Genomic DNA, 22,875 nt, shown 5'->3' on the forward strand with positions numbered 1-22,875 from the left:
CGCAACAATCGGCATCCCAAAGGTAGCTGGGTTAGGGGGAGGGTTAGCGTAAGGCACTGGAGGAGGGTTAGGTTTAGGGTGTGGGGAGGAGGTTAGGTTTAGACACTAGGGGGAGATTAGGTTTAGGCACTGGGGAGGGAGGGGAAGGCTTATGATACCAACCTACATATGTCGGTTCTCCTAACCCTGTCAAGATGCCGGCTTCAGGATTCTGGCCCCCGGGATCCTGAGTGCCACCATCCCATACCCAACCCATAAGAACATAGAGGGTAAAAATCACATGTATAAAACTTTTTATACATTTAGTCCTGAATGAGCTGTATATCTGTATGTTGAAATAGTAACTGGTGTATTTACAAAGAAATTCTTTAAAGAAAGTAGTTACCATTTTTACATGTGAAGTCCAAAGCAATAAAAGTGAAGTGATACCAAATAGGGTGGATTATATCCCTGCACCTGTGTGCAGTCCCTCTTAAGTTTTTGGTGAATCCCTCAGTGGAGGGTGAGTATTCTGTTATAGGACATCTCTGGAGTCAGATATAGGTATCTTGTGATGAAATGAGGTCCAGTGGCAAACGTTAGTCACAGCAAAATTAAGTAAAATTTCAGCTCAGGAGGACAACAGCCTAACTAGTTTCTCCATGTTCCACAGCTTCCCCAGAGACATAAGATAAGTAAGATGAATCATAGGATTCTCTTCTGCTGTTTAAAAAAAGAACAAATGAAATAAGAAGTAACAAGGCTGTAATAGTGCTGTAGGTGGTTCCATGGTGTAATGGTTAGCAGCACTCTGGACTTTGAATCCAGCGATCTGAGTTCAAATCTCGGTGGAACCTAAGTTTTTTTTTTTTCTTACCTACTCTGCAGTTTTATAGTCTGTCCCAAATATATTTGCTGACAATGGTAATTATTTATTGTCCTAAAATATATGTACAAATAAGCCTTTGACTAAAAAAACAGCCTATTACTACAGCTGTGGCTCAGCGGTTAAGGTGGACAATGGGCAAAAAAAAAAACACAGATGGTTCACCATGAAGGCCTGATTTCTATCAGCTATGCCCATTATCCCACTTTCCAAAGGAAGGCAGAATGCTCAACCAGTTGGTTTAGAGTTGATGTAGTTAAATCAATTGTAATATAAATGACCATGTCATATTCATGAATTTGTATTGCCTACATTTCATAGACAAGTCAAATTGGTTATAGTTATAATTATTTAAAATAATATCTAATTTGTTTCACATTTTGAAAGTAACATTTTCAGAAAACGTTGGATGCATAAACTTCATGTACAAGTGTTTTAAGTCAGTTTTCCTTTATTAGTTTCATACTCTGCTCCTTCTAGCATCACATTAAATCTCAGTATATACAGTAGCGTCTTGCTTGCCTCCATTCCTCTTTCACATCATGACACAGCCTTTGCCACATGCAGCCCTACTCTTACTAATACCCCTTTTCCACCTAAATTCCGGGTCTGACCCGGAGTTGGAACAAATTTTGCCAGCGCCGCTCACACTGCAGTCGGGTCTGCATAGACCCGGCTTTTGTGGAGTGAAAGTGGTCGCTTGGAGATGACGTAATCTCCAAGCGCCACTGAAGCCGGACCAATCGGCCGGTTAGCAGCGCACTCCAGGTCATCGTGACCCGGAGTGTGCTGTTCTCACAGCAGGGTTTCACGGGCTATGCCCGTGTTAAACCCTGCTAGTTACCTGGGTTGGATTGCCGGGTCACTCGACCCGGCGATCCAACTCTCTCCCCTTTTACACCAGGGAGCTGCCCGGGTTAACCCTTCAAAAACCCGGGTTTTAGCTCTGGTGTAAAGGGGTTTAACATATCATGAGTAGACAAGTCACTGCCTGCCACAAGATCAGCACACTAATCCCCTGCTGCTGCTGTGAACATTCTGATGAAGTGATTGGCTACAGATCTTCACCCACTTCAAAACTGAAGACATCTTGGACAAGCAGGAGTAGAATATTAGGTGCTCAGACTGTAAACATTGCATCTTAAATACCATTATGGGGCATATTTATCAATCTTTCTTTACTAAAATTATGTGAAAATTGGTGTTCTCACATCCTTTTCACATTACTCTAGTTTCACATAAATTTAGCTTTTTGGAGGAGATTTAGTAAAATTCTTCTCCATGCCCTAAAATTCGGATCAGCTCCGCATGCTGACTGCATTTCTCATACCTCTGATGGGGAATCCGGTCAGCCCAGTTTTAACAAACCTCAGTTGTTAATTCTTTTTGGACCAAGCACTTCCAAAACTAATGCCATCTTCATATTTAGCATTTTTCTTATACCCATAGTTCTGCTCTGCCCTTCCTGACTTCTTACAGGCAGAGCTCAGAGATGGCGTCTGTGATCATCCTGTGTCGGGTAGGACACAGGCTGCAAGTATATATAAGATGTTTACAATATGCAGTATGTGTCAAATGGAAAATAAATAAAAAATAGCTTATCTGCTCACAGGGTTCTCTGGGCCTGATTCAGTTGTGGATGCAGTTGATTATTTCATGCAGATTCCTGATGTTTGGGAATCTGTGCCTGCGCAGGACACGTACTGGTCATGTGCAGTACGGGCCTGCGATATTGCTCCCAGTTCAGCAGCAGAACGTCAGTGATTGACAGTCTGCTGCCGTTTCAGAGCAAGGAGGGTGCAGCAACGGCCTCTGTTTCCCAAAATGATGGCGTGTCGCCGTTGTTGTGGGGGAGTGATGAGGCTAGGATCTCCATCAGCTGACAAAGATTTCCTGGCCTCTTCAGCATCTGCGATGGCTGGCTTGCATGACCCCATCTGTCACTTAGCCGGCCGACGGCATCACAGGTGATCTAATGTTACGTTCCAGAACGCAAATCGGATCAGTAATACATGCAGGAGGCATGACGCCTCCTGCTGCATTACCATGTTCGAGCTATCGCAGCTGCTACCATGTAAACAGCTGCGATAGCTAATCCAACTACTGCTGAATCAGGCCCACTGATAAGTGAGTGAGCTGCTTCTGTAACCCGGCCAGCTGAGCTGCAGACCGGGATGTTCACTGCAGCTCAGGTGACCTCACAACTCCGCTGATCAGGTTACAAAAGCAGCTCACTGGTCACAACAATGTGGCTGAAGTCTTCAGTGCACATGCATCCCGATGGTTACTCCTCTAAGACGCAGATCAATATTGCATGCAGAGAGATGGAATTTGCAGGGCATTTCTCTGTGGTAACACAGATGCAATGACACAGGCATCCATGTTCTGTTGGAGAATCTGTGATATTAATCGATATTATCCCAACACAATCGCATTTAAAATGTGAATTATGATAAATATGCCACTACATAATTTTTCAGCTATATTGTGTGGTTCATTTTATAGTATCTATTTTGTATACATTTTTCTATACAAAAGTATAAGAACTTGAATGCAAAAAAGCATACTATTATTTACAGTTAAAAGCATAGACACAAATATAGGGAATGCACTCAATTGCAGTTTAATGTCCGCCCATGGTACTCCATACTTGTCTATTCTCTTGGAATTTTCGGGAAACTTAAACATTTTGGAAAGCACATCTGAGCAAGTAGACCAGTAGCCTGGATACTGCCCACAGTGAACTTGGTGGTCCAGAGACTTGATGATGTAATTTGTGGCTAAACATGTTATCATGACTCCACTCCCCCAGTACAAAACCGTAAATCAAGTTATGGTACAGCGGGGTCAGACCCGCAATGACATGAATCTCAGTGCCATTCCTCTACCTAGACTTTTCCTCTCTGGGATCTCCTGGAGGGGTCCAGAAAAACATTGGCATGTATGGGTATTTGTTACAATCATGCTTAGTAAATGCTGTTTTAATACCCACAGCAGATTTAGCAGTAATCAGATTGACCTTAAGAAGGTGTTTTGGCTTGTTGTAATTCTTTGTCCTATAGATCAAGGGTTACCCCTGGTGATAACACTGCTTTCCCATGTACATGAACCGCTGCAATATTTGTTCTGACATCTTAGGCTGATGATAACAGAGAAAAATCATAGAAAAACTGCTTTATTCTTAAAAAAAACATTGTTTCCATGTTTAAAAATATGTGTATATTGTCTATATATATATAACCAATTCCAAAAAAGAGGCACTCACAGACTGAGTAATCATGAAAAAAAATCTAATTCTTTATTGCATTAGTGTAGCAACATTTCGGGGTCCATCCCCTGTCATCAGGACATGTAATTTTGTATTCATACGACATTGCTTTATCTTCTGTTTGTTACATGTCCAATGAAATATTTTGTATGATTACTATGTGTTGACAAGCACACTGCATTGTATTACACTGTGAAAAAGTTTCTATGTCTTATATGCTTCAGAGCAGTGCTTGAAGTGGGAATTTAGAGGTGGGGGTATGGAGATTGGATCTTCCCCCCCTTGGGCCCTGCTTCCATATCACCCTATTGTACTTCTCCCTCCCTGCTCCCCTCTCTCACACCCTGCCCTTCTCACTTACTGATTCCCTCTCTCTTTCACCCCTTACAATAGTAATTGCCTGCCTCCCTCTGTCTGCCCCTCTCTCTAACCCTCCCCTCTCTCTAATTTCCCCTGACCTGTGCTGCTGGAATGAAGCCACTGGGAGCACCATGTTTGTTGCTGCTGCAGTAGTGCACTGGAGTTTCCACTAAACCGGCACCACTGCAAGCCAATGAGAAGCTGCCACTTGGCAGCTTCTCAATGGCTGGCGGCCGTGAGCCCCGCGATTGGCTGGCGGCCAGTGCGCGCTTACAGTGCAGCCGGGACACGATGCTTTGTCCCAGCTACATGCCAGCACCTCTGCTTCAGCCGATTGAGATGTGTCCCCTGCGGGACACATCTCTACACATTGCCACTGCTGTTCCAGCGCTGGGATGCCATACTGGATCCCAGCTCTGGTACATTCTCTAATGCAGCTAAAATGAAGTGGGGCCGGGAGGTGGCGGTATGTCATACCACCGTATACCGCCTCACTTCAACCACTGTTTCAGAGACAATACAAATACAATTTAAAATAAAAAGAATGCTGGCTTAGGCCCCATTACACTCAGGGGGCCATGGCCTAATCGTGGGAGACGTGGATATGCCCCTTTAGAAAAAATATTTGCAGAGCCACAAAGCTGCATGCCGACAATGGGGGGGGGTGCTATGAGCCCCTCAACCAGGGGCACATCCAGGGAGGGCTTGATCTGTGTAAATGCTCCCCCCACCCCTGCACAGACAGAGAGAAGACTGCTGCTGCCGCTCAGTGGGATCAGTCTTCTTGGTCCCACTGCAACCCAGCACACAGCAATGTGTGCTGGGCTACTGACAGGAAAGAGGGGGGGGCAGATAGAAGACCAGGGCCCACACCGAGCCCCTCCAACAAGCCTGGGCCACTCCCCCTCCCCCCTCTCTGTGCCCCTGATTTTTACAACTTTTTTCTTTCCAGTTTCCCTGTATGTTTTATTTCCCAAAAACCTGTGATGAGTGTATGATGGTGGAACAATTATGTTGATCGTTAAAATGGGCAGTAATAAATGTTTTTTATATTACACAAATGTTCACAAAGTCTGATTTTTAAGGGTTTTTACAATAATATCTAATTACATATATAACATTACAAGATATAAATTATTTTATTTTTAATTTTTTTCCATTAACATCTAGCTTGGAACTTACTGGTTTTACTAGAAACATTTCTACATGGGATACACATCCCACATCTATGGAACCAAATGATGTTGACCAAAATGGGATCTTTTTGGAGGATGAGTCAATATTGTTTCTATTTTTGTGTAATCATAAATAAAACTAGTAATGAATGACTATTCTGATGGATTAAAGTCTGATTTAATTTTATCCTTTTTATTTTTAAGCAGTTACTTCCGTGATATGGTCATTGCTTTTTTTCTTGGCCTCATTTATTCATTGTATCTTTTTTCTAGAAGACTGTTACTTTATTATTATTATTATTTATGAAAAAAGCTTCTAAACGTTTAACTTTAGCCTTCCATACTCTTTCCTTCCATATAAAGAAAACATCATCAATAAAAAAAAATTCTGAAGAGTCTGGAGCCATACCTGTAACCAAAATAAATGCAGGTCAGGTGAGGATGACTACAGATAAACAACCAGACAGACCAGAAATAAAGAACACAAGTGGGGGAAGGGAAGAGGAGGCAGGGAGTGATGGGAAGTGCAATAGGAAGAGCAAACCCAGTTGAAGGAGACACCATGGATAAAAAAAAAAAACCTCTGGGACACCAACAACCAATCAGATTCCTCATGAGGTTAAGAATTTGAGCCAAATCCTTTTAGGATTCCACAATAATGATAAAGTCTGGGTCCACCCCGCAGGGAGCGCATCGTAAAGCTACAATGCAGTGGGAATATACTGTTTGTACACCGGGGACTGCCAGTGACCAAGCAGTTGGTTCTTGGCCATGGGAAATATCCAGCGTGTGAAGTGCAGATGCAGCACCTATCCTAAAGGAATGTGTGCCATGTAAAGAGGGGACCAGGCCCAGCTCCAAGACCCAGCACTTAGCACTTAAGCACCTCAGAGAACTGGAAATTAGTAAGGGAAGAACCTTCAGCATGTGCTAACCAATGTACACAATGCAGTGGGTGCAATGATGCAAGGCATCTCAACAAAATTATGGAACACATAACTATGTTGAAGTGCCAAGGTAAGGTAACCCAGAGCCCCTTCCTGAACTGATCTGGTTTGGAGTGATGGATCTCACACAAAACGGAACCAGATCAATCACCACATTCACTGTCTGTCAAAGCCTTAGAGGACGTCACTAACTCAATTACCCTAAATACCCCTACAGAGACAGACTAAATAGAATCACCTGCAAGACTGCAAAAATTCTTTAAGTGATTCGAGGAGCTGAAGGTCTACAGATCGGCTCTTATCCTCCACTTCTTTCTCCTTCTTCACTTTTTCTCTGCCCATGACAAACCCTTCATAGCTTTAGAAATAAGGAATGATTTTGTAGGATCAGACCCATTAACCAGTTTAGAGCAGTAAGCAGTGCCTGCCAGTGCTGTCATCATGGATGCTCTAGAGCAACTGCCTCTATAACAACCCCAATAAGCAATAAGGCATTGCTCCTTGTCTTACCTGCCAATATTGCTGACTCAATAAATTGCTCCAATTCATTCCAAGCAGACAGGTAGGACTTTCAAGGACAATATCACAAGTCCCTCTATGCTGGTTTGACTATCTGCCACACAGAGGAACAAGGTAAGCCATGTGGGCTGGCCCCAGGAACCAGCACTTTAAATCTTACCCACTGATGGTAAGTAAATAAATCTGCTACATTTATCTACCCTGGGGACATGCAGAACTGAGAAATTGGTGTTAGCATTGAGGAAATGTAGAAAAAGCTGCAACAAAAGATGCAATGCCAAAAGTTATAATACTAGAAAACAATGCTGCTGTCACAAAGGCATTGTGCATAAAGCTAAATCACAACCAAAATTGGAAAGAATTCCAATAGCTGTAGATTAGAAATCAGCCCGGAAAAAGACAAGCAGCAGGCCACAACTCTATGAACCATGCCCCATCCAGATACACCTCAAAACCTAGAGATCTTGAAGCATAACTGCAAACTAGGGCTGGTGGTCAGAGAGTTAGGCAATACCTGGATCAATTAAAGTTCTGCAAGAGCGACAACCACAAAGTCAAGTTGTCCTTGATCTCCCTGGACAAGCACAATAAATGATGGGAAGAAGAAAACGAAGCAGTAATTCAACATCACTGACCGACACCGCAGGACTGCCAGATACACTTTCAACCAGAGACACAACTGCATCAGCAGAAGAAAGAGAAACATTGGGAGGATCAGGAGGCAAAACAACAGGAGAGGACCTTACCACTGCCCCAGATGCTGGAGCAGCCAGGACCTGACTGGGCCCGGCATTTCAAACCAAATTCACAGGATGGGGGTCCGGCCTTTGCACAGAAGGTCCTCACACAGGAGGGGCCAGGCAAAGGGATAAATGGGAAATAGTGGGGGGTGAAAAATTTAAGCTTCCAGAGCACAAGCACCAGAGGAACTGCGGAAAGGCACAACAAGCAAGGCTGGAGAGGTCTTTGAAAAAAGGAGGGGCACCAATGGTGGAAGAGGGCTGCTCAAGGCCAGCCTTAGAGGCTGCCAACACAAAGGCCTGGGGCAAGCATGGCTTGTTGCCAAGTTTTACACTGTAAGAGCTCCTGCAGCCAGCCGGTCCAGCAGAAGTCACCAACGCTACCCTAGAGAAGTTCACTTAGGTGCTAGATGTGGCTGGTTCTGACCCTGCTGCAGCAGCCACAGTCTGAGCATGATGGGGGAGCTGTACTTGCTGCAGTCATGGACTAGAACACAGGTTCTCAAACTTGGTCCTCTGGACCACAAACGGTGCATGTTTTCCATGTCTCCTCACAGAATCACAAGTAAAATAATTATCTCCACCTGTGGATCTTTTAAAATGTGTCAGTGAGTAATGAGTACACCTGTGTACCTACTGAGTGACCTGGAAAATTTGACCTGTGTGGGGTCCTGAGGACCGAGTATGAGAACCACTGGACTAGACATTAGCAGCCTGGACCAGGGGTCAGGAAGTAATAAAAAGCCCAGATCCAAAACTATAAAACCAAAACACTTGAGGGTGACTTTGCAAAACCTAAACTAAATAAATCCAGATCCAAAACCAAAACATGAGACCAGTGCACATCTCTATTAAATACCTTGCACCATAACCCTTCCCACAACTTTGCTTTAGGCTACCAGATGACTAACTTTAAACCAAAATAGTTAACCACATAAATGACTACAGGTACCTATCTTCCTACAGCCTTATGCAGCATTAGGGGTAAATTTAATAAGCATCAGTTGGTGTTTTCTGGAGGTTTTCTGCTGGTTTTGCAATCTGCTGATTTACTAAAGCCCAAACCAATGAGTCAATATGGGTCTGGTACATGAGCAGATTTCCGAACAGCAGGAATCTGTTTGATAAAAATAATGTGTTCTCTGCTGAATCAGGCCCAGTGTGCCGTTTGGGCTACTGAATGATCCTGCCCTACATAATCCATTTTGGATGGAATTTCCTAAAGATACAAAAGAGTCAAAACTGTAGGCATGCAGCATGTAAACATGGTCAAACTATCGACAATGGCTATGTTGACATTCATTATGTCTACATGCATAATATGTGGACATGATGAACTGTTGACTAACTATCCCTGATGGCCTAGTGGTCACTTATCTTCTCCCAGTGGAAGCGGCAGCTTCAGTGATGCTCCAGTGTTCCGGGAAATACTTCTACCCTAATCCTAACAATCCCTCTAGTACCTAATCCCTACTCCCCCCACCCCCAGCAGCCTATTTCTAAACTCCCCCTGCAGCCTAATCCTAATGGTGGCACCTAACCATCTGTATCCATAGCATGTCGACATTTCACATGGCGACAGTTCTGATGTTGACATTGTGAACACGTCAACACAAGCATGTCGACATTGTGGTGTTGAAATTATGATGTACACTTGGTTACTGACCAGATACCTCCAATATGTATGCCAGAGAACAATGATCACATCTCAATGCTATGGCAAAGGATTCTAGGCTAAGGCAAATAGTAGCAGTGACAGGTACCCTTTGTATTAAGAGGAGGGGGCCTGGACTGCACACTGTATCTACTTATAATGGGATGTGCTATCTAGTTGAGACTTAATACTACAACATAGAAAAAAGGAGAGTAGGTGCACCATACAACCATTTAATAATTATACATCATATACAAGGTTTTTGGCATACATTTGGCCAAAGTTAGGAGCTTACCACTAATGTCAAGTCAACCTCACTGGGAAAGTCCCTAACATATTTGCGTGGGTAACTCCCAAAAAAGCCCAGCCAGACCATCCCAGGGCACTACACATATGAAAGATAGCAATTAAATGTTGAAGTGTTAGGTAAATGAAAGTAGCTGCTTAGTGTTAAGTGTTAGAAAAAACAAGCATAGAATGATATAAAGTGTTAAAAATAAGTGTTAAATGCTGATGCCCCGAAAAAGCCCAGTCAGTGCAATTCAAGTGGCCCCATGCCCCAAAGTTCACCCCACAAAATTTGTATTAAAAAAGGAAATGAGAGAAATACATTTCTTAGTATTTGAGTAGAAGGATTGGTGTAAATAGTCAGTATCAAGTGGATGTACCACATGGGAAAACTAATCCTTGATAAGGTGTTATAGAGGTGGTCCCATACCACCAGGTCAAAAAACTTTCTCAGCATCGATTAACAGTAGAAGGGAAGGACTCCCCTCTTGAACCTCCAAGATGCTGGGCAACCACCAGGACTTTACGTACATTAGCGACAATTCCTTCCTCATATGAACCCAATTCGATCTGTATGTATGATACCCAGCAGAATAGACTTTGGGCCTGATTCAGAGCCGGACGCAATTAGCGCTCGCTCGTAGTAAAAATAGGGATGGCTATTCAAATGAACCGTTCGCTGTTTGCAGTCTGTTCACGCCTCTAGGTCTGAACGAGCGTACAAAACTTGCGGTCGTTTTTTGGGAAACTACGCCCCCTGGCCGCTCGCATCCTACGTCATGTCCGCTATTTATTAGATTAATCGAGTACATCGACCAGGGTATGAACTGCTCGCTATTCTTGTGGTTGTTTTTTGCTACCACAATTTTGCGAGCAGTTCTGGCTTAAAAAAAACCCAGTGACGTGGTCAATGACGCTGCTGTTTTAAATATGCACACCCATAAAACGCCCGTTTTGACCTGTAAGCACGCCTGCGATCGGATCTCCACTCCCCGTTTTCAAGCACCTTCCCCTGTTACCACCCACAAACGCCTCATTCTGTCACTCAAATTATCAGGCATTTGCTATTTTGCGAGCACATGAATTTCAGCCGCACTGACTGGTTCGCGCATGCGTATAACGATCCGTACGCATGCGCAGTTGGGCAAACATCGCTCGGAGCGAACGAGCTGCCGCTTACGAGTGGCTCTGAATCAGGCCCTTTATTCGTTCTGCCATGATCTTTGATCTAAAGAAGTTAATAGTCTGCATTTAAAGATAATTTTGACAATGTGATAATGAAAGCCCAGGGTCCCTGTATGGTTTGGTTCAGTTAGGCAGTCGAGGCCAGGAGAGTTGTGAGAGGCTTAAGAAGTGTGTGCATTTTCTATCAACTCCTCTAATCTAGTTAAGAAATGAGGTGGCCTATTGTTCAAAAATTGCCACTTAAATACACTCCCCAATACCAAATCCCACAAAGAGAAGAAAGCGTAAAGAGCTAAACAAAATCCCTGCAGACCTGGCTCTGATACCAGCAACCTGAAACATCAAACTGAGTCTACAGACATGCTTTCGATACCAGAACCTGCAACATCTAAAAAAGGCAAACTAAACTGAGCATCTATACAGCAAAACTAAGCAAACATACCAGTACTCAATATGACAAGAGAAAAAACAATCAAATATACAAGTAAACCGCTTTTCAAAATATAATATTGTCATAAATACAGAATAACCACGGAATCCCATAAAGGTCCACAACCAATACCAGCTGGGTTTAGAAAAACAAAAACATATCCCAGGACTGACAAGGAAAGGACTCATGAAATATATTCAATGCTGGTTGTTCTTCAAGGCACTACGGATGTACATGGGATATAACCTAGATCAACCTCAAAAATGGCTAAATAACATTTTGACGCATAAACAAGGGAATGGAAAGCATTTGAAATACACAGGAAAGATAACAAAGCCCACTCAGCACTATGTATCGAAACACCAAGTCAGACAACTACTGTAGCAGCAAAAAACCTCCCCAGTACAGTAAAAACTGTAATTGTGCCCAGCTAAACATCCAAACCGAAAGTGAGAATTTTAAACTGAACAAAGAATACCAGTAAAGAAAAAACATCTAAGGGGAATTACGAGACGCAAAAAAATCTCACAAGGACCGAGGGTGACAAACAAGATGAGCACATTAAGCTGAATACCATCGACAACATTCCCATATCAAAGTCACAAACAACACCAAAACGCGAACTCGATGTGCACAACCCCCTACTTCAAAAATCCACAGCAGGTATCTTCGGTCCCTTGTAACAAACGTAAATTAATTGTCACGATATATCCTCCACTATCACTCCTTCATGTAAAACAGGCTGTCTCCATTAGCACAACTTCCATAGCAACAACCCGCTCTGAACATTCCTTAAACCAAATTCTGAAATATATCCTTGAAAAGAACGTATTAAAAATCCCCTATGAAAACGAACGACCAGACGTTCCACCTTCATCAAGATACTTCACAAAAATCCAACCATATTGCAAGTTGCAACGCCACCAAGTAAACGAATAATAAACCAAAACCTGAAGACACCTTACAGAAAAAAACCCACGGAAGACCCCAAGCATTGCCTACATTACCGCTTACAAAGGGAAATCAGAAACCAGAGAAAACAGCAGGGAAGTAACAATAAATACAGACAGAATGTGGCAGGTTTACCCTGCATTCTTGCAGCAGCCTAGAAAAACCACAATAGGACACTACTGAATAACCACCTAAATTGCCACCTTTTTGCTTATTACCAGTTATAGCCCCTAAACAGCAGAGGCGTACAATGCCGAAGACCTATGAGGAAAACCAGCCCTGTCCATGACAATCCTTCAATGAAACCTGGGCAGACTAAGAACTCATGTCATAACCAGTGCAGCCGAACCAACAACACAACCTTACTAACACATGTATACAAGCAACATAGCTGATATCAGCAAGACTAACTGGCTACCATTATTATATTAAGTTAGCCACAGAGGTGCCAGAAGAAGTAACAAGACAATTGATTCCAGAAGAAATGTCACAACCTGGAAACTTGCAATAGAAACATGTGAAAAAATAGCATGGAGAGTCCAGAAGCACAAACCCGAAAGTAGAGAGAGGGGAATTGAGGGGGCTGGCAAAAGGGGTGGGGGGTGACAGAAGGAGAATTAGTCTGGAAATGGGGTTGAAGAAGATGGAAAACCAGTGGAATTGGTTGGTGGGGGAGGCAGAGTGAAAACGGGACAGGGGCTGTACCAACTGGAATGGGGCTGAAGGCGAAACGATTTAATAAATATATATATATATATATATATATATATATATATATATTAGAACCCCTCCCCCAGAAAATCCTGTGTTTGCCCCTGCTCATGTTCAATAATTTTTTTTTCTTCCTTTGGAGTCGGCGAACGTGACTTCATGATGTCACGCAACACCACTGGAATGGTGAGATCATAGGAGCCGTGGCGCATGAGGAGCAGCGCCAGCCAGACCTGAAGGAGAAGAAGCCAGAAGGAAGGAGCATTCTTCAAGGTGATAAGGTAAGTCATGATTAATGAGACTTAGCAGGGCAGGGGAGCCCTGCCTATTTTACCTGTCCCGGCCCCACAATTTCTGATGGCAGCCCTGCTGTTAAGTGTATGTGTTCACAAATATATTGGATAGCCACTTTATAACTGCAAATTAGGTTAGAAACAGAAGACTGTCTATTCAAAGCAATAGAGGCTACCATACTACAGCTACACAAGTAGTATATGGGAGTACATTTTGAGATACAATCTGTTATAAATATCCAAGAAAAATTAATTATTGTAAGACCTGGGTGCATGTATGTTACCAATAATGTAATTATTACCCTTTCCCGCTGCATCTGTAACAGAGTTGTATATCACCACCCAAAGATCTTTAGGAGCTAAAATGGCAACATCCCTTGATTTCGAATTATGTGCAACTAAAGCTAAAACCTTGTGTCTGATCATATTCAGTTGCAGATAATCAATGGCATTCAGGTATGTTTCTTGATGGAGAGAAACGTCAGCTATGGACCCAATCTAATATGTAAAGCAGCATATCCACTTGCAGACAGTGGAACGACAGTACGATTACAACATTGTAATCATACAGTCGTTCCTCATCCCCTGTAGCGCCTACCCTGAACAATATGTCATTCAGTGCAGGTACCCTCCCTCATCCCTGAACATGGCCAATCTGTCGTTATCATGTTCAGGTGATGATTGATGCCGGAAACAACCTGCGGGAGCGCGCATCACTGGTCGTTTCCGACATTTCACTGCCCGATTTATGCACGATTAATGAGCGATTGAAAGATAACGATGTCGTTATCGTTCAATTGCTCATTTATATCTGCAAGTGGATACGCGGCGTAAGAATTCACTTTCTTTTAATAACTGAATTTAAGCCATAGATAGGAAGAGAGTATTGCATGGTACTGCGTACGTCAGCACCCAGGCAACATAAACAAAGGGCAGGGAAAATGAGGAAGGAAGTGTTAATGAGAAATAGAAGGAAAAACAGCAAATGAAAACACATACATGTGAACAATGGGGGAATTACAAAGAAAGTAATGAATTAAGTTTAACCAACAAAAGGGGAGCTATAGGTCTCCTGATGATCATGTAAACAAATAAGCGATAAGTGCTCTATAATAATTATAAAACTTACAATTAATGTTGAAAACTAGCAAATAAAAGAGAGATGAAAGGATCTTAAAAATGCCATATGAAGTGTAATACAGCAGAGATGGGAGAACCTGAAGTGGATTTACTACAAGGCAATTCAAGCGGCTGCTTAGGGCCTGGCTGGTCCCAGGGGGCCCACAAACAGTATTGTAAAATATCAGAGTGCTAGGCTGGTTGAGTCCCGGCAAGCTGTCAGTGATTAGACAGCTTCCGGGTGCTAGCTCCAGCGCACGCCTGCGTCCTACAGTGTGTTGTGACCCATAATGATGTCACATGCACAGTGAAAGGAGCTGGGATGCGCCAGGAAGAGAGTGAGGAGGTTGAGACTGAGCCTGAGGTACAGTGCAGCCGTGATCTCCCTCTGCTGGCATCGGTCATCTTCCAGTGACTGTCCTGTTCCAAGCACCAGCAGCAGCCAGCACAGCCAGGCATCTCTCACCTGAAGGTGGGCCCTTCTTAGCGGCAGTACATCCCTCTCCCCAGCATTCAGCTTGCACACTGCAAGTGTCAGTGACACTCGGTACAATCAATATACCTCCCTCTCCTGAGACTAAAAAGGGAGTGTGGCTTCCCAGATGGGGGTGTGGCTTCTGGTGACATCACTAAATGGGGCATTACTTTACTTCGGGGGAGTGTGGGCTGCCCCTAGAGCCTGGCTGAACTGCTGGCTCCTTCTCAGATACAGAAGCCAAGTGCTGCAGGTTAGTGTCACACTGCAGCACCAGGCTTCTGTCATTGAAGAGGAGTTGCCATTTTGTTGTCACCCTCTAGAAGGGTGACACCCGGGTGCGTGCCATACTCTATTGTGACGCTTTTGTGTTGTAGCATCGCCAGAACCTAATTTTTTGGTAAGCGGATATAGATTTTGGCGCCTGCCTTCCCTGAACTATGTAGACTGATGGGCACATGGCAGGGACACTTGTACTGGGGGAGATAGCCCTATAGAGGGCTATGTAAAGCAGGGACAGAACGGCATGTGCGGTTGGTGGGAAGGTGACTAGCACGCGACAGCTGATATAAAAAAGGAGCAACCGCTGGGGCCACTGGGTAGAAGCCATCTGAGGAGAGAGAGTGGGACTCACCGTTTGGCGCAGACAGGATCCATCGCAGCCGGGAGTGAGAGAGCTTACTGAAGAGCCGCTGCAAATTAATACCTGCAACAAGTAACTTTTAACTGTTTAAAAAGCATCAGTGCAGGACTGTGCCTAGCATAGCCTGTGGCTGCATTATACCCCTTTTCCACCTAAATTCCGGGATCTGACCCAGAGTTGGAACAAAGTTCCTATCTGGATCAGACCCAGAATTTTTCCAGCGCCGACCCGGGATATTCCCGAGTCAGCGCCGCTCACACTGCAGTCGGGACATCATCTCCAAGCGCCACTGAAACTGGTCCAATCGGCCGGCTAGCAGCGCACTCCAGGTCATCGAGACCCATAGTGCGCTGTTCTCACAGCAGGGTTTCACGGGCTGCGTCCGTGTTAAACCCTGCTAGTTACCTTGGTTGGAATGCTGGGTCACTCGACCCGGTGATCCAACTCTCTCCCCTTTTACACCAGGGAGCTGCCCGGGTTAACCCTTCAAAAACCCGGGTTTTAGCTCCGGTGTAAAAGGGGTATTAGTCGCTGTTAGATGAAAAGTGTTAGATTATAATGTAAATACAATTTGATTACTATGACAGAGTTACGCCGGAAATCTTATTATCCATATGCACACCATGCAAAGACTGATGTGACTTCTGTCTTTTCATTGCAGGTAGATTGCACCACTGCTCCCATCAGATGCTGTGTTATTGAATGCATAATCACAGCTTTGAAAAATTACTTAGGTAAATTGTCTCCACTTTTTTATTAGTAGCATTTTCTATAAAGGAAGTTTGGAATTTACTGTGTTCTACCCCCTTCTCACAAATTGTTTATCTTCGACTTTATTGCATCCCAGTTTACTGTGTGTTGAGAACAGGGGGTGGGGTACCAATCAGTGAGCACACAGAGACATGTTGCTAACCTTAGTTATTAGTGATTGGTAAGGCTGCATAGCCTGTGGCTGTGTCTGTGTTAGATGAAAAGTGGAATTACAATTTGATAACTATGACGGAGTTATGGGGACCTTCATATATGTGTGCAAATATTAATAACCAATATTGAGTCAAACGGAAGATCACTCATCAATTCATGTACATCATCATTTAGCACATTTTTTTAAGTTAACCTTTAAGAAAAGGAATCTGGGGGAATTATCAATTAAAAGAGCTTGAACAGACTACAGCACTGGATAGTACCATCTTTTATTATACTTTATGTTTATATACTGTTTGATATATGCTAGTACAATTTTAAAATTATTTTTTTTAAATAAATACACTGTTATTACAATTTATGTGGTTATTCAAACCAACGCTCCACATCTACTTGTGTTACAGTCCCATAATAGCTGCATTTTTAGCAGGATGTATGTAGATGCTAAAATGTAACACACAAAAATTAAAGCGCTACATCTCTCAAGTAACTAAATACGTAAACAAAATCTATGTTCTGTCATAGCGATAGATGTATGAAGAATTTAAGTTTGAAATAATATCAGATCATCTTATACACACACATTCTGCAGCACATATCCTAACCCACTGCTCCATGCTCCTTCCTCACTATCTACCCCATCTGTGTCACCCCTGTCTGTCTGCCCCTCCCCTTTAGAAGGTAAGCTCTCACGAGCAGAGACCTCTTCCCTCACGTGCTTCTCCCCCCCCTACTTATAATATCTTTTACTCCTAGTTCCCCAGTTGGCACCTAACATTTGGTCGCTAAGGCCCTGCTGCTTGTGTTATGCAGCTATGTGCATAAACCATGTCCTTGTCCTGTATTGTTTTATAGTACTATTAACTGCTTTTCTTGTGTGCTCATTTATGTACTGTGTTAGGCGCTGTGGAACCTTAGTGGTGCCATATAAATAAAGGATAGTAATAATAATAATAATAATAATAATAATAATAATAATAATAAAAAGAGAGCATTTCATCTCCTCCTCCAAACATTATCCTCCAACCCGGGCAACGTTTTGCAATTATTGACTACTAGATACAGTAGATAAACACGTGCGTGCCGTGAGAGGACTAGAGAATATTGTTTTCTGTTGGTTTGGTGCACCAAATAGCCGTGGGTCATAGTTTATCAATTTATGCTATTACACCTGAATGTGAAGTTAAGGCCCCCATACATCAGCAATCTGAAAACCACAATTGAACAATTTGAAGATTTATTGCCCGATCTAAGAATTTCCCAATTGAGCAATCTGCGCCCATACACTACAGATCTTTTTCAGTGATTTGCAGATCGATTGCAGCAAACACAGATCTGGCAATCTTGAAAGGCTCCATCATTTTGCTAGAAACGGTCTGCAAATCTGCTGATCATGTCCATACACTAGCAATCTACAGCCCCAATCGATCTGTGAAATCCCAACATGTTGGACAATCTGATTGCAACCAAAAAGTGATTGGAATTGTTCAATCTGCGATCTGTGAAGCCCATACATTGCAGATTTTTATACACAATCGATTGCAAATTGCACGATTGCTGCAATCCATCTCTGATGTATGGGGGCCTTTATGTGTTTGCTGTTAATCCATTTGTTTCCACAGTCTGATGGAGAATCCAGAGTTCCAGTTTAATAAATTTCATGGATCCAAGTGTTATTTATTTACTTAAAATGTGTTGAGCCAATTGTATTGTAAACAAATATTGAAATGTTTGTGTGAAAAGTGTAATGGAGCGTACACACGGTCAGATTTGTCAGACTTGTCAGATTTGTCAGATGAACGATTGAACGATTAAACGATCTGAACGATTTGAACGATTGAACGATTTTTTACTGCATTAAAATGAATGGAATCGTCCAAGTCTGACTGCAAACCCATCAGATGTCAGATATCGTTATCTGACAAACGGGAACGCGCATCGTTGATCGTCCATCGTTCAGGCATGTCAGATATGAACGATTTTCCTTCAGATATGAACGACTGAACGATTTTTAAATCGTTATCGTTCATATCTGAAGGAAAAATCTGATCGTGTGTATGCACCATTACTTGTTACACGAATACGCCTGAATAAATACTTCTTCAACTGTACTCTATTGCCTGTATCTAATCATCACCATCTGGAAGATTCCAGTATTATCCAGGGCTGTGGATTGGTAAGAAACTATTTTGTTACACCACACCTAGGACTGACTTTAGCACTGACTTTGGGGTGGGTGTTACATAAGGAGCATTACTTTTTGGCATAATGTGTATAAGGAGCACTACTGTGTGTCGTACATGGAGTTAGGGTATTAGTGTTGGTGTAGTGGTTAGGGTATTTGGTTTAGTTTAGGGGTTTGGGTTAAGGTATTACAGATAGGGTATTATAGATGGTATAGCAGTTTAGGGGTTAGAGTTAGTTTTGGAGTTTGGATATTAGGAATAGGGTATTAGGATTGGTGCAGCAGTTTGGGTTAGGGGTTAGTTTTGGAGTTAGGGTTATTATTTTGGTTAGGGTATTAGAGATAGGTTATTAGGCTTAGTGTAGCAGTGTGGGTTAGGGTATTATGGTTATTTTAGGAGTTTGTTTTAGGGTATTATAGATAGTGTATTAGGGTTAGTTTAGGGGTTTGGGTTAGGGTGGTAGAGTTAGTTAGGAGTTTGGGTTAAAGTATTAGGAAAAATATAGTGCTATGGATTGTTTGAGGGGGGGCCAAACCAGTATCTTACTTAGGGTCTCAAGAGGTCTAAATCCGCCTCTGTGAGTAACACAAGATAAATGCCAATACAGGGGTCATGAGAAAGCATCCTAATATCAGCTTATCCTGTCCAGTAGACAAGGTCTTTGGTGCTTAGAATGAATAAGGGTCATGATAAGACTTGCAACATGTGACATGTACAATTTATAAGCCACAAATACAGGCAGAATTAGAAGACCTGAGCCTAAAGGGTTTAGCCAAAAGACCCCTAACCAGCTTAGTCATCTTTAGGAAGCATGGCAGCCACAAATTTTTACAAGTTCTCCTCTATCAGAAATTCTTGGGCATCCGCAGGTAAGATGAAATCTTTACCATAAAATATGTATCAGGCTGGATGCAGTGGGACAACTTTATGATTGTCATTGGCTAATTTGGTGCAAATAGAAGTAATTTCCTTGCCAGCCCTTGTAACCTCTGCTGAGTGAAAACAGACTCTTATGTTATCATTCCATTTTATTCTTCCAACTTGTTTAGCAGCTAACCAGAGAGTCACTTTATGGTGATAATTGAGGAATATGCAGATGACGGCCCTTGGCCTAGCGTATGTCATATGTGCCTACTCACAGTCAGAAGGCTCCTGGCCACCTGGAAGAGAGGCCAATTCTCCTGGTGCCGGCCGTTACCCCGGCCGCAGCCGCCCAATTCCCAAGTGAAGTGTGCGGTAAAGGCAGCCGATTATGTGATTTGCTGTGAATCGAGTTCAGTAATCTCGGCATTGTCTAGCAGGGACAGGGCCAAGATAATGTGATCGCATAGCCATGCCCCCGGCATTGCATACTTCAGCTTCTCCACACCCCTTGCTGTGCAGGCCTGACTGCTCCCTTCTGGAGGGGGCAGCCCAAAGGTCGGCAATTATGGTCTTTGTGCCTATTTGAATTAAGAATGTGTGAGCTCATCCTCAATGCTCAGCTGGAAGATATTTATTTTAGGAATTTGAATAGCAAAAGACCTATAAATGTGCCTGGCAGGCTGATCATACATAGATTATTATGGTGTGATTTATTTTCTAGATTTGTCGATTTGATTTGTCATTTGGATTTGGGTTTTAGGGGTATATTTACTAAAGGTCGATTTTAATCAATTTAAAATTGATCAAAATCATATATAAAAGAATGTTGTGTTTCTGGGGCTAAATCACACATTTATTAACAGTCAACTTTTGAATAAGTTTTTAAAGTATTAGTAAATGTGTGATTTAGCCCCAGAAACAAAACATCGATGTTGATCGATTTTATAATGCTTAAAATCGACCTTTACTAAATATACCCCTTAGCGGTAAATTTACTAAAGTGAGAATTTTTACAAGTGGGGATGTTGCCCATAGCAACCAATCAGATGCTAGCTATTATCTTCTAGAAGGTGTTAAGTAGAATCTGATTGGTTCCTATGGGCAGCATCTCCACTTCTGAAAACTCTGACTTTAGTAAATATACCCCCAACTGTCTTATGCTTTTGTGTTACTTAGGGCTAAATTTACTAAGAATTGAGATAGGTCAAGATGACCATCTCGGGTGATTTATTGATTTTTTTTCCTGCTTGAAAATTTACTAAAGGAAAGTGGGGTGAGTTAGAGAGAGATTTCTCTCATCTCACTCGTAAAACTCGGGTGAGATAGCAATCTTGAATCAAATCACCATTGGGCCAAATTGGAAGTACTTTTCATCTAAAACATACATCTCTTAAATTTACCAAGAATCGTCATGACAAGCTCGGGTGAGATAGGAGCAAACTCTCTGTCAAAATCACTTTTCAAACTCTCAACCCCCTGAGCTGCGAGATGGTCAGAAACATACACAAATCATTATGATTTGTGTATGTTTCTTTCTGTATATGGTTAAAATAGGGTTAATTTGTTTAAAAAATTACGTGAGGTCCCCCCCCAAAAGACTAACCAGCCTCGGGCTTGCCAGCCTGTCTTGGTTCTTAATTTACAGGGAAAAAAATGTATCAGCTCGTGGGAAAGAGTTGACTTCAGTCACGGGCCGCCGGCCAATCAGCGGCGGCTAACATTAGCGGCCGCTCATTGGCTGGGACCCACATGGAGGAGCTGCTCATTGGCTAAACCCACGTGGGTCCCAGCCAATGAGTGGCCGCTAATGTTAGCCGCCGCTGATTGGCCGACGGCCCGGGACTGAAGTCAACTCTTTCCCAAGAGCTGACATTACCGCAGTGTAACAGCATGCAGAAGCATGTTGTTACACTGTATCCGGAGCCCGTGTTGGATTTCTGCAGAGAACATCGGGGGATATAAAGGTGAGTACTGGATCCTTTTTTATAGGTAATTCGTTGGGATACTTTATGTTGACAAGGGGACATGAACATCTGGAAACAGGTGAGTATGTGTAAGTGTGTTTATGGATGCATTAAAGCTTTATTTTTTTACTGGTGTGTTGTGTGTTTTATTAACCATTTCTTTACAGGTGAACTACAGGTACCAGTGGGTCATTAATGCCCTGCATGCTGGTACTTGTGGTTTTCCAAGTACCAGCATGCAGGGGAGGCTTGCTGGGACCTGTAGTTCCACTGTAAAGACAATGATGAAAATTAAAAATTTTACACTACACATAACACTATCAACCCACCACCCACCGCCCAGGGGTGGTGGGGATAGCCCCAGGATATCAGCCTAGGCCAGGGGTGCCCTGGAGAGGGTGACCCCTTTATTGGGGGGGTCCCCAACTCCCCAGGGATCCCTGGCCTGGGCTGACTAACAGTCAGGGCTGATGCTGTGGCTGGGGGGCCTGGTGAAAGGGCACCCCTGGCTGTGGCATCAGTCCCCCATTAGAAAGGGTCCAGGGCTGGTTTTAAATATACAGGGGAACCTCACATAATTTTTTTTCTCTGTATATTTAAAACCAGCTCTGTCCCTGCTGGTTCATAATTTCCAGTGGAACCCTACACATTTTTTTCCCTGTAAATTAAGAACCAGGACAGGCTAGCAAACCCGAGGTTGGTTAGTGTTTTTGGGGAGGACCCCACGTAATTTTTTTATAAAAACATTTATCTCTTTTTTACAAGTATTAACACACAAGTAGCAAGCACATACCTCACTGATATGTGCTGGCTGCAAAGCTCGGGAGAGATTTGCAGAGAGAAAACACGGCAATCTCGGGTGAGTAATCTCCTACAAAACCAGTTACTCGGGAGAGATATCTTGTTCTGCTTCACCATCTGCAAACTCGTTTAGCCTCAAATCACCTGTTGGTAAATTTGGTAAAAAAAAGGGATTTAATAACCCGAATTTTGGCGAGTACTAGCGAGATAAATCACGTTGAAAATTGGGACCATCTCGAATCTTAGTATTTAACGTATATTCAAGCATTTCAAGAGTGGGCTATTATTGCACCACATGAAGGTATGATAAACATGGGAAGGTCATTCTGTAGTGTGTTACATTTCACTCAAAACAACAACAAAGAAAGGTCACCAAATTTTAGTGTAATGAATCCTTTTGTTGGACTGTAATGTATGAAAACCATAAATCTTTGGCAGTAAGCACTCAGAAATTGATTGCCAGAAAAGATAATAAGAGACTAATGCAGCAAAAAAAATATTATTACTCAAAAC

General features: G+C 42.8%; 1 non-coding gene across 1 annotated transcript; it reads left to right on the top strand.

Annotated features, from left to right (window-relative positions):
- The first annotated feature begins 761 nt into the window (after positions 1 to 761).
- TRNAQ-UUG (transfer RNA glutamine (anticodon UUG)) lies at positions 762 to 836 on the top strand. Its single transcript has one exon. It is a non-coding gene; the product is annotated as a tRNA-Gln (tRNA).
- The last annotated feature ends 22,039 nt before the right edge of the window (positions 837 to 22,875 follow it).

The sequence above is a fragment of the Taudactylus pleione genome, unplaced genomic scaffold (genome assembly GCF_031769625.1).
Source record: "Taudactylus pleione unplaced genomic scaffold, aTauple2 ptg000085l, whole genome shotgun sequence".
Lineage (NCBI taxonomy): Eukaryota > Metazoa > Chordata > Amphibia > Anura > Myobatrachidae > Taudactylus > Taudactylus pleione.